Source organism: Theropithecus gelada, chromosome 5, assembly GCF_003255815.1.
Source record: "Theropithecus gelada isolate Dixy chromosome 5, Tgel_1.0, whole genome shotgun sequence".
NCBI lineage: Eukaryota > Metazoa > Chordata > Mammalia > Primates > Cercopithecidae > Theropithecus > Theropithecus gelada.
Window position 1 is genome coordinate 110,308,703 of NC_037672.1, and position 16,348 is coordinate 110,325,050.

The 16,348-nt window shown below is 40.4% G+C and overlaps 1 protein-coding gene and 1 pseudogene across 1 annotated transcript in view; one reads left to right on the plus strand and one right to left on the minus strand.

The window, feature by feature from the left end:
* The window catches only part of ANK2 (ankyrin 2), a 706,278-nt gene that overhangs the window by 99,091 nt on the left and 590,839 nt on the right, over nucleotides 1–16,348 (plus strand). The gene's annotated exons all lie outside the window — the stretch shown is intronic.
* Nucleotides 8,324–9,941, minus strand: LOC112625169 (annotated as a pseudogene).

Sequence of the window (16,348 nt, forward strand, 5' to 3'; positions counted from 1 at the left end):
TTTTTTTTTTTTTTTTTTTTTTTTTTTTTTTTTTTTTGAGACGGAGTTTCGCTGTGTCTCCCAGGCTGGAGTGCAGTGGCGTGATCTCCTCACTGCAAGCTCCGCCTCCCAGGTTCACGCCATTCTCCCGCCTCAGCCTCCCAAGTAGCTGAGACTACAGGCGCCCACCACCACGCCCGGCTAGTTTTTTGTATTTTTAGTAGAGACGGGGTTTCACCATGTTAGCCAGGATAGTCTCGATCTCCTGACCTCGTGATCCACCCGCCTCGGCCTCCCAAAGTGCTGGGATTACAGGCTTGAGCCACCGCGCCCGGCACTTATATTTCTTAACTTAGAGTTGAGTTTATTATGGAGAGGAGAAGAAACAAGTACTAATAAGGACAACAGTGACCACTGATGGCTTTAAATCAGTGATTTAAAGATGGCCAGTGATTTCCCTCAGGGATATGTAGTATATATCCTCAAGTTCCTGTATTTTCTAGTAAATCTGTGCCCTTGACCTCTGTGTTAGGGACCACAGCAGTTGGGATGGGAGAAGGTATGCTGCTAGAGAAGAAGAAAGAAGAAAGGATGGGAGAGAGCATGAACTAAAAGGTGGAAGACTTGAAGGCAAAACCTCTCTCTCTCTGCATCGGAGAAATGTGAAACTAAACCAAAATGAAATATCACCTTATATCTGTTAGGATGGCTACTATTAAAATAAAAACAAAACCAAAAAAATACACACCAGAAAATAACCAGTGTTGGTGAGAATGTGGAGAAATTGGAACCCTTGTTGGTGGGATTATAAAAGGGAGCAACCACTGCTTTTTTGGAAGCAGCATTAGAGAGTTATCCAAGATGGTGATAGCAAAGGATTCACTGAGGAGCTCCCCAGATACCAAAGGATTAGATTTATTTTCTCTTCTATATGGTGGAGATAACTTACTATAGTGGACTACATAGTTTGTCATTGTGGAAAAAAGAGAATAAATAAGAGAAGACTGATTTAGACGTTTTTGGAAATAAGAAAGGTGATAAAATATTAAATTAACTTCTATTTATAAGAAGGAATTAGTGGATTCTTTGTTTATTAAAATGACCACTAGTCAATAAAAATAATCTGTGTTTGATAATGTGCTACATTGTCTCCGTGAAATATCAGGGTTCCAACCAATTGATCTTGAAGTCTACCTCGTTGATTTCTGAGCCTGATGACCAGATTTCTAGCAGAGTGAGGGGACTCATAGAAGGTCTTTCTTCCTAGTCAGGGGCCCCGTTAACTATTCTTTTCCTTTTTTTTTTTTTGGGATGGAGTTTTGCTCTGTCGCCCAGGCTGGAGTGCTGTGGCAGGATCGTGGCTCACTGCAACCTCTGCCCCCGGGTTCAAGCAATTATCCGGCCTCAACCTCCCAAGTAGCTGGGATTACATGTGCATGCCACCACACCAGCTAATTTTTGTATTTTCAGTGGAGACAGGGCTTTACCATGTTGCCTGGGCTGGTCTTGAACTCTTGGACTAAGCGATCCACCTACCTCGGCCTCCCAAAGTGCTGGGATTACAGGCATGAGCCATCACACCCTGCCCAACTGTTCCTTCCTTAAGGGGCTTCAAAGGTGGGAAGAAATAAAAAGTAGCTATTCTTCTGGGAAATGTTACATGAGGACTAATTCAGGAAAGTATAATGTCCCTGTATCATTCAGTCTTACAGAGTATTTGAGCAGTCTTTCTAGCTCCCAATTTTAAAGAGGGTTTTGATAAATTTGAGCACGTTCAAGAAAGATAGTGCACAAGGTTATGGGAAGAATTGTGAAAATATCTGCATCTCTTTATTTGAAGAAAAATTCTATTGACAAGAGGAGTTAAGTTTATTTCATGTGGCTTCAGAAGGCAGAAGTTGGATTACTAGGTGGAGGCTGCAGGAAGTAGATATCTCCTTAAAATAAGAACTTTCTAACATTTGAGAGAGGAATTGGACACCTTGTGAAGCAGGGAGGACCCTGTGCTTGGAGTCTTTAAGCAGAAACTGGTGAGCTACCTGTCAGGGATATCATAAAGGGGATTCCCACACTGGAGAGGACTGCCCAGATGACCTCAAAGTTTTCTTGAGTCTGAAGGAGCAAGGTAAAGCTGTAGATTTTTGAGCAGCATATATAGGGGTACATATTTGTAAAAAGGTTTCACCTTTTTCTGGGAGCCTCTTAGGAACCAAGATCACAAATGTTGGATAATCATGGTGGAAGTAAAGAAAGCCTCTTACTTCTAAAGCATCCTATACTTTGTTAGATAAGAGAAGTAAAAATATTAACATCTACTTAGGTAGAATTCCCAAATACTTTATTTTTTTATTTTTATTTTTATTGTTTTTAGAGTGTTGCTCTGTCGCCCAGGCTGGAGTGCAGTGGCACGATTCTGGCTCACTGCAAGCTCCACCTCCCGGGTTCATACCATTCTCCTGCCTCAGCCTCCCGAGTAGCTGGGACTACAGGCGCGCGCCACCACGCCCAGTTAATTTTTTGTATTTTTAGTAGAGCCGGGGTTTCACTTTGTTAGCCAGGATGGTCTCGATCTCCTGACCTCGTGATCTGCCCGCCTTGGCCTCCCAAAGTGCTAGGATTACAGGGGTGAGCCACCGCGCCTGGCAAATTCCCAAATACTTTAATCTTTATGAGTAACAGACATAAAGGGAATATATGTATACTGGTTCTTTAAAAGACAAGTTCCTAATAACATTACAGATAGACTGCATGTTAGTGGACTCTGGTAACTACTTTTTTTTTTTTTTTTTTGAGACAGAGTCTCGCTCTGTCGCCCAGGCTGGAGTGCAGTGGCCGGATCTCAGCTCACTGCAAGCTCCGCCTCCCGGGTTCATGCCATTCTCCTGCCTCAGCCTCCCGAGTAGCTGGGACTACAGGCGCCCGCCACCTCGCCCGGCTAGTTTTTTGTATTTTTTAGTAGAGACGGGGTTTCACCGTGTCAGCCAGGATGGTCTCGATCTCCTGACCTCGTGATCCGCCTGTCTCGGCCTCCCAAAGTGCTGGGATTACAGGCTTGAGCCACCGCGCCCGGCCTGGTAACTACTTTTACATAACATAAACCACATTTTATTTTGTTCTTCAACACATCCTTTTTTTTTTTTTTTTTTTTGATACAGAGTTTTGCTCTTGTTGCCCAGGCTGGAATGCAATGGCGCCATCTTGGCTCACTGCCACCTCCGCCTCCTGGGTTCAAGCGATTTTCCTGCCTCAGCCTCCTGAGTAGCTGGGATTACAGGCATGTGCCACCACACCTGGGTAATTTTGTATTTTTAGTAGAGATGGAGTTTCTCCATGTTGGTCAGGCTGGTCTCGAACTCTTGACCTCAGGCGATCCGCCCGTCTCAGCCTCCCAAAGTGCTGGGATTACAGGCGTGAACCACCGCGCCTGCGACAACACATCCTTATATTTAGTTCCTTGTTTAGTAGGCAATGATGTAAATTTTGCATCAGGCAGGATATCAGAATTGAACCTAGTGACAACTAAACATTTGAAGGATTTGAAAGCATTCTTATGGTACAAGTAGTATTGCCATGGAATTTGAATCCTTTTAGTATTAAAAAGGATCTACAGTCTACAAAGATCAGCATTGTTGATAACTATAAAATGGTTACTAGGGAAGGATGGTTGTCATTTTAGGTGCTTGGTATTTACCGTGGTTCTCATAAAAGTAAATGCTTTATGCTAACTATAGCAGAAAAATATTTCGTTGGATACAAGGTTTATAAGAAACTAATTTCATCTGATACAAGGTATATAAGAAACATAGAGATGCTACACATTCTATAATTTCCCATCTTCCCTGCTTAGTTGAGTTACTACTATTTCAGAAATATGGAAAAACATAGACCCCAAAGAAAGGAGAGGGATAAAGTTTTGCCCTATTATAAAGGAAGATGTGAGTTTTATTTGCATGGTATGCTCTTTCTTTTATTGTTGTTTTATTATAAAGCTGAAACATGCTTATTATAGCATCTTTTGGAAATGAGTGCATTATTTTTAAACCTCCCATCTGCCACCTCAAAACTACATTTCTTTTTTCTTTTTTGGATAATATAAACTTACAATTCCTTTTGATCCAACATTTTAAAATAAAACCAGAAGAATGTGGTTTACTTCAAGGAGAACTTCAATTTATACTGTTAAAAACTTATAGATATTAAAAATGCAAGAGAAACTTCAAATTAAATTTTTATATCTAGTGATGCCATTTGTTAAATCATTTTGTCAAAGAAATTAAAACAAGTTGTAAATAAGTAAAATTAAGGTTTTTAAAAGCTCTGACTTGACCATTATTAGATTGTTACATGCACCTATGCATGTAACAGAATTGCACACATACCCCATAAATTTGTACAAATAAAAAAAAAGGCAAATCTAAACATGCTTCTTTAAGAAATTAAGGTTTTAATGTTAAATTATTTATATGAAAGACCAGAATAATATTTATATTTTTCAAAGAATTTAATGATATTAAGGCATATTAGTTATCAAATAATAATTTAGAAAAGTTGTAATAAGACAAGTAGATTTTACCATTGTTATTTACTCTGAAAACCCTTGTTAATAATTTTATCTCATTATGTCATTACATACTAACAATTAGATATGAATTATTTTATATTTTGGTTTATCATATTACTGAATAACCAAATGATAGAAACTTAAAGACTGAAACGTACTAAGAGATGATTTTGTTATATACTATCTTTCATAAATGAGAAAACTAAAGCTCAGATAGAAATAAAATTTTCTTGTCTTTTTTTTTTTTTGAGACAGGATCTTACTCTGTCACCCATGCTGGAAGGCAGTGGTGCAATCTGGACTCACTGCAACCTTTGCTTCCAAGGTTCAAATGATTCTCCCACCTCAGCCTCCTGAGTAGCTGGGACCACAGGCGTATGCCGCCACGCCCGGCTATTATTATTATTATTTTTTGTGTTTTATTTGGTAGAGATGGGGTTTCACCATGTTGCCCAGACTGATCTGGAACTCCTGAACTCAAGTGATCTGCCTGCCTCGGCCTCCCAAAGTGCTGGGATTGCAGGCGTGAGCCACCGCACCCAGCCAATAATTTTCTCCATTGAGTAACAAGCAGCTCCTCAGCACTCCATAATCACATTTTATTTGGTTTATAGAGTAACTAATTGTTGACTTTACTCCCATCCAGTGTGTTAGAAGACATTTTACAATGCACACACAGAACTCTCAAGTGCTTTTGTGACAAGATGTGAATTTCAATTTAAGATAAGCTATAAAAGATTATGAAAATCCTTTGGAAAGTTTTCATGCAGTTACTAGTTTATTTGCTCAGATTTCTAACTTGAATGTCTTACAAAATTCATTGATGTGTATTAAGATTTTATTTGTAAGGATTTGATGTCCTTAAAGTAGTATTTTGATAGACAAGTTTTCTTGTTTGGAAGAAGAATCAGATCATTTGTTGGGAGATAGCTGATTAAGTGATTAATAGAAGCAGAGTATGTAGTTATCTTATGTGTTTATTGCTTTGTCTATTCCTAGCTAATAAAGTAAAATAATCCCATGACAAATACTTCTGGAAAAGCAATTTAGGTATGATTAAGTCAACAAGGTCTATATGTAAGCCTAAATTTACACTTAGTGATTTTCAGGCATCAGGTTTAATTTCTTTCGTCTATATGAGTTGGTTGCTGTGTTTTCTTTTTTGAGCCAAGGGAGGTGCTGAATGCAGAGATGAAGAAGCACTTATTCTGCCATTCCCCCTTCTCTTCCTCCTCCCCAAACTATTTTAACAGGGAATCAGTATCAAGTGCTTTCATCAAAGGGTAAACTTGCTGCCAGGAGTCTCATTTGCCTGCCAACATAAAAGCTTGGCTATAGATTTTTGATTTTAGGGTAACACAGCTCTTTCCAGGAGGAGGCAGTGACAGAAATGGACTCTAGGCAACTGCGAGCATAATAGAATAGAATGAGCCTGGACTGTAGAGTCAGAAAATAACTAGATTTGGCTCCTAGTCCAAAGATGATAACATGTTTGTTATGAAAATCAAATGAAGTAATGAATGTCAAGCAACAGTAGCAGTATGTGGTACATGCTGCATAATTTTTTTTTTTTTTTTTTTTTTTGAGATGGAGTCTCGCTCTGTCGCCCAGGCTAGAGTGCAGTGGCCGGATCTCAGCTCACTGCAAGCTCCGCCTCCCGGGTTTACGCCATTCTCCTGCCTCAGCCTCCCAAGTAGCTGGGATTACAGGCGCCCACCACCTCGCCCGGCTAGTTTTTTGTATTTTTTAGTAGAGACGGGGTTTCACCGGGTTAGCCAGGATGGTCTCGATCTCCTGACCTCGTGATCCGCCCGTCTCGGCCTCCCAAAGTGCTGGGATTACAGGCTTGAGCCACCGCGCCCGGCCTATGCTGCATAATTTTTAATTCTCTCTCTTTCCCCTACAATCTAATTGGACTTCTTTTGGATTCCTTTGGAGACTAAACTTTGCAATAATAGAAGTAGGGACAGAGAGCAACCCCAGAAGCCATCTTATCTGTGGATGTTATTTTCCAATAAATGTAGAAGAGAGATTGAGATTACCACTCTCCAATGTGACCCATCCCTAACCCCTACTCTAACTTCAGTGTAAAGCTAATTAAACTAGATTCCTCGGAGATTCATGTTTGGATATGTTACTCAGAGACTTGACATGATGATAACCAGCCCTCATTCCAGGGAAAGGTAACCCAAGAGTGGCCCCAGTTGCTCACGGAGTCTCAGTGCTCAGGTAAAGTGTATAACTATTTCTCTCAGTGAAAGATGAACAAGACCTACAGACTAAAGTTAGATAAATGTCAAGATCCAGGTACAGGATGAGAAAGGAGAACTAGATTAATTTTTTTTTTAAAATTTTTCCGAGACGGAGTCTTGCTCTGTCACCCAGGCTAGAGTGCAGTGATGCGATCTCGGCTCACTGCAACCTCTGCCCCCAGGGTTCAGGTGATTCTCCTGCCTCAGCTTCCTGAGTAGCTGGGATTACAGGCGCCTGCCACCATGCCCGGCTAATTTTTTTTTTTTTTTTTTTTTTGAGACAGGTTCTTACTCTGTTGCCCAGGCTGGAGTGCAGTGGTGCGATCATGGCTCACTGCATCCTCGACCTCCCCAGCTCAGGCGATCCTCCCAGTTCAGACTCTGGGAGTAGCTAGGACTACAGGTGTACACTACCATGCCCAGCTAATTTTTGTATTTTTTTGTAGAATTGGAATTTCACCATGTTGGCCAGGCTAGTCTCCAACTCCTGGGATCAAGTGGTCCGCCTTCCTCAGCCTCCCAAAGTTCTGGAACTGCAAACATGAGCCACAACATCTGGCTGAGATGAATTTTTAAAAAATTTGTGATAAAATATACATATCATGGCCAGGTGTGGTGGCTCACACCTGTAACCCTAGCACTTTGGGAGGCTGAGGTGGGCAGATCACCTGAGGTTGGGAGTTCAAGACCAGCCTGACCCACATGGAGAAACCCCGTCTCTACTAAAAATACAAAATTAGCCTGGCGTGGTGGTGCATGGCTGTAATCCCAGCTACTTGGGAGGCTGAGGCAGGAGAATTGCTTGAACCCAAGAGGTGGAGGTTGCGGTGAGCCGAGATTGTGTCATTGCACCCCAGCTTGGGCAACAAGAGCGAAATTCTGCCTTTAAAAAAAAAAAGTGTACATATATATATACACACACACACACACACGCATATAATATATATTATATATAGACATGCATATTATATATCATATATAGATATATACACATACATATTGTAAAACTTGCCTTTTTAACTATTAAATATTTTTTCAATTTAAATAGAGATGGGTTCTCACCATGTTGTTCAGGCTGTCTCAAACTTCTGGCCTCAAGCAATCCTCTCACTTTGGCCTCCCAAAGTGCTAAGGCCACAGGCATGAGCCACCACACCTGGCCACCTTTTTTCTTTTCTTTTCTTTTTTTAAAATAAAACTTTATTTCAAATAAGTCCAGTGGTATGTGTGATACAACAAAGGCCTGTTGTAACAAGCAATTTCATTTCAAAACTGCATAGAAGTACAAATCTGAAAGTGTTTAACAATGATCAATGTCTGCTAAAATGTATATTAAATTGATCAACATACCGTTTTTGACATAATTATATATCCTACTCTTTAAGTATAAGGAGTTAAATTTTCATCACAAAACATGAGGATCACCTGACAGTTTCTACAAAGGTAATGAGCTGTGAAAGGTATTCCCTCATTTTGCTTTGAAAATACACCCCCAGGTTACTAAGAGAAATTCTGACTTCGCCCAACTGTGTTATTTAACTGTAATTCTGCACTTGTCATCTACTGTTGGCTTCACGGCTACTCCTCTTCCTATCTGATCTCAACAAATTAAATGCTAATGTTTTTCAACTCTTTGGCTAAGGGCAATTTTTTCTCCTACTTTTGTGCACACAGAATTAGTGAGAACTATTTTACCCAAATCATCTTTGACTGCACTCTCTTTTTCCTGTAGACAGAGATCCTGTGTTTACTATAAGAACTTCATTCATGGACAGCTTTTGTACTTTTTCTGCTTTTTTGCCTTCTTCTATACATATACCTAGAAGCTGTCTAAAAAGTAAATAGGACATTTCCGGTCCTGTGACGATCTTAGGTACAGTTCCAACTGTACCAAGCACCTGTCCTGCCATTCTGCCAACGCTGGGTACATTTTTGTTCCAACTCCAGTAAGACTCCCTGGAGCAGTGTGCTGAGGATCATTGTATTCTGCAAAAAGTGTTACAAGTTTGGAAATGATTGTTTTACACAAGTTTTCCTTCACTATTTTTGGGAACAATACCAGGTCTGACTCCTGTCTCCTGGACCACCTTTAATACGCCTTTTAAAATACTGCCACCAGCTGTACTCCCGGGTGATATCGTCAATATCACAGCCAGGTTTGTTAACATCAAAGGAACCCCAACAATAAGTTGGGGTTCTGAAGTAAAGTCTCTTGGAGGTACTGGAATTTTCTTTTCTTTTTTTTAAGATGGATTTTCGCTTTTGTTGCCCAGGCTGGAGTGCAATGGCATGATCTCAGTTCACCTCAACCTCCACCTCCCGGGTTCAAGTGATTCTTTTGCCTCAGCCTCCTGAGTAGCTGGGATTACAGACATGTGACACCATGCCCGATTAATTTTTTTTTTTTTTTTGTATTTTTAGTATAGATGGGGTTTCTCCATGTTGGTCAGGCTGGTCTCGAACTCCTGACCTCAGGTGATCCGCCCGCCTCGGCCTCCCCAAGTGTTGGGATTACAGGTGTAAGCCATTGTGCCTGGCTGGAATTTTCTTTACTGTGTACTCACGGACAACTTCAGGATTGTATTTCAGCTGAGCAGAAATGAAAATAATAGGAGGCTCTTCTGCTACTCTACTTTATATTAATACAATTGAAGGATCTGTTCATACTGTTCTTTAGCCTGACTTTCTTTTACCAAATTAATTTTATTTTATGGAATGAAAGTATGTTTCAGCTTCATAGTATCTATGGCAGCCAGGTAGTCAGAAAAGTCTGAGGTTGAGGACAAGATTCATTGCCAGCTATCAACAGAAGGGTCACATCCATCACTGCTGTACCGTTCAACAAAGTAGCCATCAAAATATCATGGCCAGGACGGTCAACCAAGGAAACATGTCTGACTAGGTCAAAATTTCCTTTGGTCCCTGGAATGTCTGTAGGAAGCTCATCAAGGTGTATTGCTTCCACAGCATCTGTAATATTCTGGCCGAGGAAACTTAAGTCATCAAGTTTATAAATCTTGGCATTTAGCTTAACCAAACTTGATAGTAATATTTCTTTACAGTTCATTTTTGAACCTGACAGTGTGAATGACAGAAATAGTTTTTACAATTATTGATTTTCTATGAGCAACATGATCAATTGTACCTATATTAGTTGTGACTCATCTGCTTCATAACTTTGCATAAAAGTAGAGTCCATTCGGTCACATCCTCATGCATAGCATGGTATCTTTAGCCCCACTGGTGTACCACAAGGGTGTGGTAGTGCCAGGACTGGCCATCTGACTTACTCAGGTTGGTACCATTGTCTTGGCTTGTCCATGGTAGGTCTGATGGTGCCTAGTGCCCCTGGCATGGATCTCATTTTAACCATTTTAAAGTGTACAGTTCAGTGGCATTAAGTAGATTCACAGTGTTGTGCAACCATTACCACTATCTGTCTTCAGATCTTTTTTCATCTTGCAAAACTGAAATTCTATACCCATTAAAAAATAACTCCCTATCCCCCAGACCCTGGCAACCACCATTTGCTTTCTGTCTCTACAAGTTTGACTACTCTAGGTACCTCATATAAATGGAGCCATACCTTATTTGCCCTTTTGTGACTGGCTTATTTTGCTTAGTATAATGTCTTCAAGATTCATCCACAAGGTAGCAGATGTTAGAATTTCCTTCCTTTGTAAAGCTGGATAACATTCCATTGTATATATATATACCACATTTTATTTTATTTATTTACCCATTGAAGGACACTTGTGTTGCTTCAATGGGCAAATGGCTATTGTGAATAATGCTGCTATGAACATGGGTACACACATACCTGTTCGAGTGCCTGCTTCCAGTTCTTTCTGGCACGTGCCCATAAATGGAATGGCTGGATTATATCATAATTTCATTTTTAATTTTAGAGGAACCTCCATACTGTTTTCTAGGGTAGTGGCACCATTTTATATTTCTACCAGCAGTTTACAGGAGTTCCAACTTTACATCTTCTCCAACACTTTTTTCTTTCTTTTAAAATTTTTATTCATTTATTTTTATTATTTTATTTTATTTTTTTGAGATGAAGTCTCGCTGTCATTCAGGCTGGAGTGCACGATCTTGGCTCACTGCAACCTCCGCTTCCCATGTTCAAGCAATTCTCCTGCCTCAGCCACTCTAGTAGCTGGGATTACAGGTGCACGCCACCATTTCTGGCTAACTTTTGTATTTTTAGTAGAGACGGGGTTTCACCTTTTTGGCCAGGCTGGTCTTGTAACTCTTAGTCTCAGGTGATCTGCCCGCCTCAGCCTCCCAAAGTGCTGGAATTACAGGAGTGAGCCACCGCGCCCTGCCTACATTTTGTTTTTTTAAATAATAAGTAATATGTGTAAAATAGTAGACTAATCCTTAAGAACATGAATTCTGATGTATAATACATAACCTGTCTCAGTTCCTAGCCTAGGATTCACTCACATAGAAGGTTCTTGTTGAAAGAATGAACAAGAATCCACACAACACTTGTACAATTAACTACCTATAGAAAAGAAGCTAGGAAGCAGTATAACACAACTTATTCATCCATCCATTCATTGGGTCAATGAAATGGAGTATATGCCATGTACAATGTTAATTATTAGGAGTTCAAATTTCAGCAAAATTTGGAGTTAAGACAAATGTGGTTCCTTCTCTCCAAGAGCTCATATCCTGGCCTCTCTCGAGGGAGGAAGGCTGAATCAGCAGGATATGACAGGTCAGTTAAAATATCCTTTCTTTTTTTTTTTTTTTGTGAGATGGAGTCTCGCTCTGTCACCCAGGCTGGAGTGCAGTGGCGCGATCTCAGCTCACTGCAACCTCCACCTCCCGGATTCAAGCCATTCTCCTGCTTCAGCCTCCCAAGTAGCTGGGATTACAGGCATGTGCCACCATGCCCTGCTAATTTTTTTTTTTTTTTTCCGTATTTTTAGTAGAGACGGGGTTTCACCATATTGGCCAGGCTGGTCTCGATCTCCTGATCTTGTGATCCACCCACCTTGACCTACCAAAGTGCTGGGATTGCAGGCGTGAGCTACGGCGCCTGGCCTAAAGTATCCTTTAAAAACATCTAACCCTTCCACTCTTCAGACTACATTTTTTCAACCTACATTATGATTAGCAATGTTACTGTATTCTAGTTTTGCCGACATGCATTTTCCTTTACATTAGTATATGTACGTAGTATATATACTAGTGTAGTGAGATATAGTACCGATCTAGCGTGTGTGTGTGTGTATGCTATATTTATATCTCACAGGAATTTACTTCATATGATTCAGGCCCTCTGGAGTTCTGGGAGTGAAATAAGTCCTCATAGCTGTAAGGTATTCACTGCATGTAATGAATTAACTTCTCTCTGTATCTAGAATGGTACCAATTATTTGCTATTGTTGGGAGAATTGATAAGTAGTCACTCAATTTTTTGTGTTCTGTGTTCAAATGAAGAACCCCTTTTGAGAAAGTCAGCCTCAGTGCTCCCCTCCCCTCCCCTCTCCTCCCGTCCCCTCCCCCCGCCTTTCTTTTTTTGAGATGGAGTTTCGCTCTTCTTCCCCAGGCTGGAGTGCAATGGCGCAGGCTGGAGTGCAATGGCGCAATCTCGGCTCACTGCAACCTCCGCATCCTGGGTTGAAGCCATTCTCCTGCCTCAGCTTCCCGAGTAGCTGGGATTATAGGCGCCCGCCAACACAGCCAGCTAGTTTTTTGTTGTTTTTTGAGACGGAGTCTCGTTCTGTCGCCCAGGCTGGAGAGCAGTGGCGCGATCTCTTGGCTCACTGCAAGCTCCGCCTCCCGGGTTGACGTCATTCTCCTGCCTCAGCCTCCCGAGTAGCTGGGACTACAAGGCCCGGCTAATTTTTTGTATTTTTAGTAGAGAAGAGGTTTCACCGTGTTAGCCAGGGTGGTCTCGATCTCCTGACCTCGTAATCCGCCTGCCTTGGCCTCCCAAAGTGCTGGGATTACAGGCGTGAGCCACTGCGCCCGGCCTTGTATTTTTAGTAGAGACGGGGTTTCACCATGTTGGCCAGGCTGGTCTCGAACTCCTGACCTCAGGAAATCCACCCACCCTGGCATCCCAAAGTGCTGGGATCACATACGGGAGCCACCGCGCCCAGCCGGCTTTTCATTTTCAAATGAAGTAATAAAATTGAGCTTCTGAACCTGCAAAGCTGAGAAACTATTCATCGCACTATGGTTATGACAGAATTATGTAGGACACCAAGATAGTTAACTCTGTAGTGACATTACTGCTTCTGCCTTCTGTGTGAATTCAGAATGAGGAGGGCATACATTGGCAACTGAATCATAGTCTGATTTCCTTCCTGCAGAGGCAGGGAGAATGTGCTTATTTTTTGTGTGTGGGATTCATGTGTCTTCAATGCAAATTATTTCCCAGTAGTCAACAAAATGCTGTAAAAATCATGCTATCATTTTGTTCATTATAGTGAAGCCATGCACTGAACTGCCTTCCTGAAGATAAATGTATACGTAGTACCTTGCTCCGGAGGATCTGCATTACTCTTTCTACTTACTTAACAACTATTTATTGAGATCCTACCACGTCCTTAGTACTGTGCTTGGTCCTGATAATACAAAGGTGAACTGATCCTGTGGTCTAGTGGTGGTGGGAGACAAGTGAACAGGCAATTATAATTGCTAAGTGTTAATAAATGACAGAGAAGGCGCAGGATGCTGTGGTTACAGAAAAAGAGACCCCTAACTTAAGCTAAGGGGATTAGGGCAAGGCTTCCTGGAGCAGCTGATAACTAAGTTAAAACCTTGAATTGAATGGGAGTCAGCTAAGTAAAGAAAAAGAAAAGTCTTTCTTGGAAAAAACAGTACATAGAGAGTTCTAGCATGGGTAAGCATGCAAACTTAGGAAAATAAAAAAAGATGAGTGTGGTTTGAGAAAAGATTGTGAGGGTGAGAGATGAAGCAGAGAGATAGCAGGAGCGCTCTCAACTAGGATGTTATAAACGCTCTTCAGGACTCTATTTTGAGAGCAATGAAGATCCATTAAAGTGCTTGAAGAAAGATGTATCATAATGAAATTTATGTTCTGGAACGATAACTCTAGCTGCAGTACAGAGTACGATTAAGGGGAGGGTGAGGTGAAGGTCTGGGAGACCATTCTTGATTTTTTTTTTTGCAATAATTCAGTAATTAGAAAAATTTATAAATTTGTGTGATATTTTCCAGGATCTGGTGACTTTTGTTGTTACAGGATGTGGGGTAAAAGGGTCACTTCCTGGTTTCCAGCTTGGGCCACTAGGTGAGATGGAGAAACATGATGAGTGGCAGGTTTCTTGAGGAAGATGACAAGTTCAATTTTAGGTGGTTTAGATTTGAGGCGTTTGTGCGACAACCGAGGGAGCTTTCAGGGTGAAAAGTTTAGAGGGAGATTGGAGGAAGCTGTTGTTCATATTTGAATTGCTGCTCTTCTTGCCAATCCTCTTTTAGGATGCCACTGTGGAATTAAGAATTTATGAATTAGAGATATTTCCTGTGGAACTGGATCCAAAAAGTACAAAAGGAAGGAGCATGCAGCTTGCTGCTTCTTGGGAGCATAATGGGCAGAGGGTGCACTGTTTTATCATTTCCACCAGCAGCATAATGCTTGCTCCTTCCCGTTGATTTCAATATATGTATTTATATTTTATATATGCAAATTTACGTATTCACAGACAAAGCCCTTGATGTATCTGTTGATGTGCTTATCTCTGGGATTAGGTGGAGGAGAAGAGAATTATTACTTTATATAACCTTATATTGCTATGCTTTTTTTGCACAAAGCAACTTACTTTTATGAAAAAAATTAAAGTTATTAAGTAAATAATTGAGTAGCGATTTTGTGCAAATTGAATTGAAAAAAATAATTGAAATGACAGGCAATGTAGACTTTTTTTGAAGTGCAATGTAGACAACATAGGAGTTAAAAACAAAAACTAAAATGATATGCCTCAAACTATATGGGGCAATCTTCCTGCCCATGATTCCTCCCCAGGTGATATGTTAGGAATTGTGTGCAAATGATTTTTGTCATCCAGTTGATACTTCTTATTTATTATCTTGCATTTTATTTGGTAACCCTATATGTCTAGCAAGCATCCAACATTACATCTGTTATCAAGACTGATGTTGAACTGATACTCACAGGTAGGCTGCAGTGGTTATTTGTAGCCTGTCTGTTCTGATTGGTCTGATTACTGGCTATTGTTATAATTGCTGTTTTAGTGATTTATATTCTCTGACACCACTGATTTAGGAAGCCTGTCTTGACATCTGCCTCTTCTTTGATCTCCTTTCAAGTTTCTCCAGTATTCCCTGGAGAATATCTATCATAGTAGTAGATATGTAGTAGTAGTTATCTATATAGCATCCATAGTAGCCTGAATAATGGTCCTCAAAGGTATCAGGTCCTAATTCCAGGAACCCTTAAATGTCACCTTACTTGGAAAAGGGTCTTCGCAAATGTGATTAAGGATCTTGATATGGCAAGATTATACTGGATTATCCAGGTGGGCCCTAAAAGCCTACTTTATAAGCAATAGGCAAGTGTCTTTATAGGAGGCAGGCAGAAGGGCAGTTTGACACAAGCACAGAAGAGAAGGCTAGGGGAAGGAGGAGTAGATTGAGATTTGAAAATGGAGGCCTTGAAGACTGGAGTAATGGATGCAGCCACAAGTCAAAGAATGTTGGCTGCCACCAGAAACTGGAAGAGGCAAGGAGCAGATTCTCCCTCTAGAGCTTCTGGAGGGAGCACAGTCCTGTCGACATCTTGATCTCAACTCTGTGCAACTGATTTCAGAATTTCTACTTGCAGAACATACTTATACTAAAAAATATACTATTGTTTATCTAAATTCAAATTCAACAAGGCAGGCCTCTTGTATTTTATTTAGTAACCCTATATAGAACCCTATATAGAGACTATGTCTTAATCATCTCTGTATTGTTTAGCATGTTTCATCAGTGGATGTTTGTTGAATAAATAAATAAAAAGATAATTTTGCAAAGAGTTAAAAATATTTTTAATGTTGAAATTTCCAAATAGTATAATAGAGAATAGTATAATGAAGCCCCTTATAGCCAAAGAGTATAATAGAGATAATAGTATAATGAAGCCCCTTATATACATTGTAGCTTTTATAATCATTGACGTATGACCAATCTCACAGTTTTTAAAACAATACTTTGTTCAAGAGAAGCAGCTCTGATGGGATAGTTGTTTGATTTTCTATTTATGGGCATATGTAAGAGTGTATGAAGGGACAGGGCTATGGTGGCATTAGCACTGCATTTCAAGATGCTACCTCCTTCGACAAGAATTGAGGAAATCAAGAGTGATGAGCATTTGCATATAGATAACAAGAGAGCAAAACACAATGTAACTCATTGAGGGAGCTTGTTATATAGAATGCCAGAAGATATCGAGGACATGGATGATATTTTCTAAATATAAACTGTAACATGTGAGGTGGGAGGATTGCTTGAAGCCAAGAATTCAAGACCGATATAGAGGACATGGATGATATTTTCCAAATAT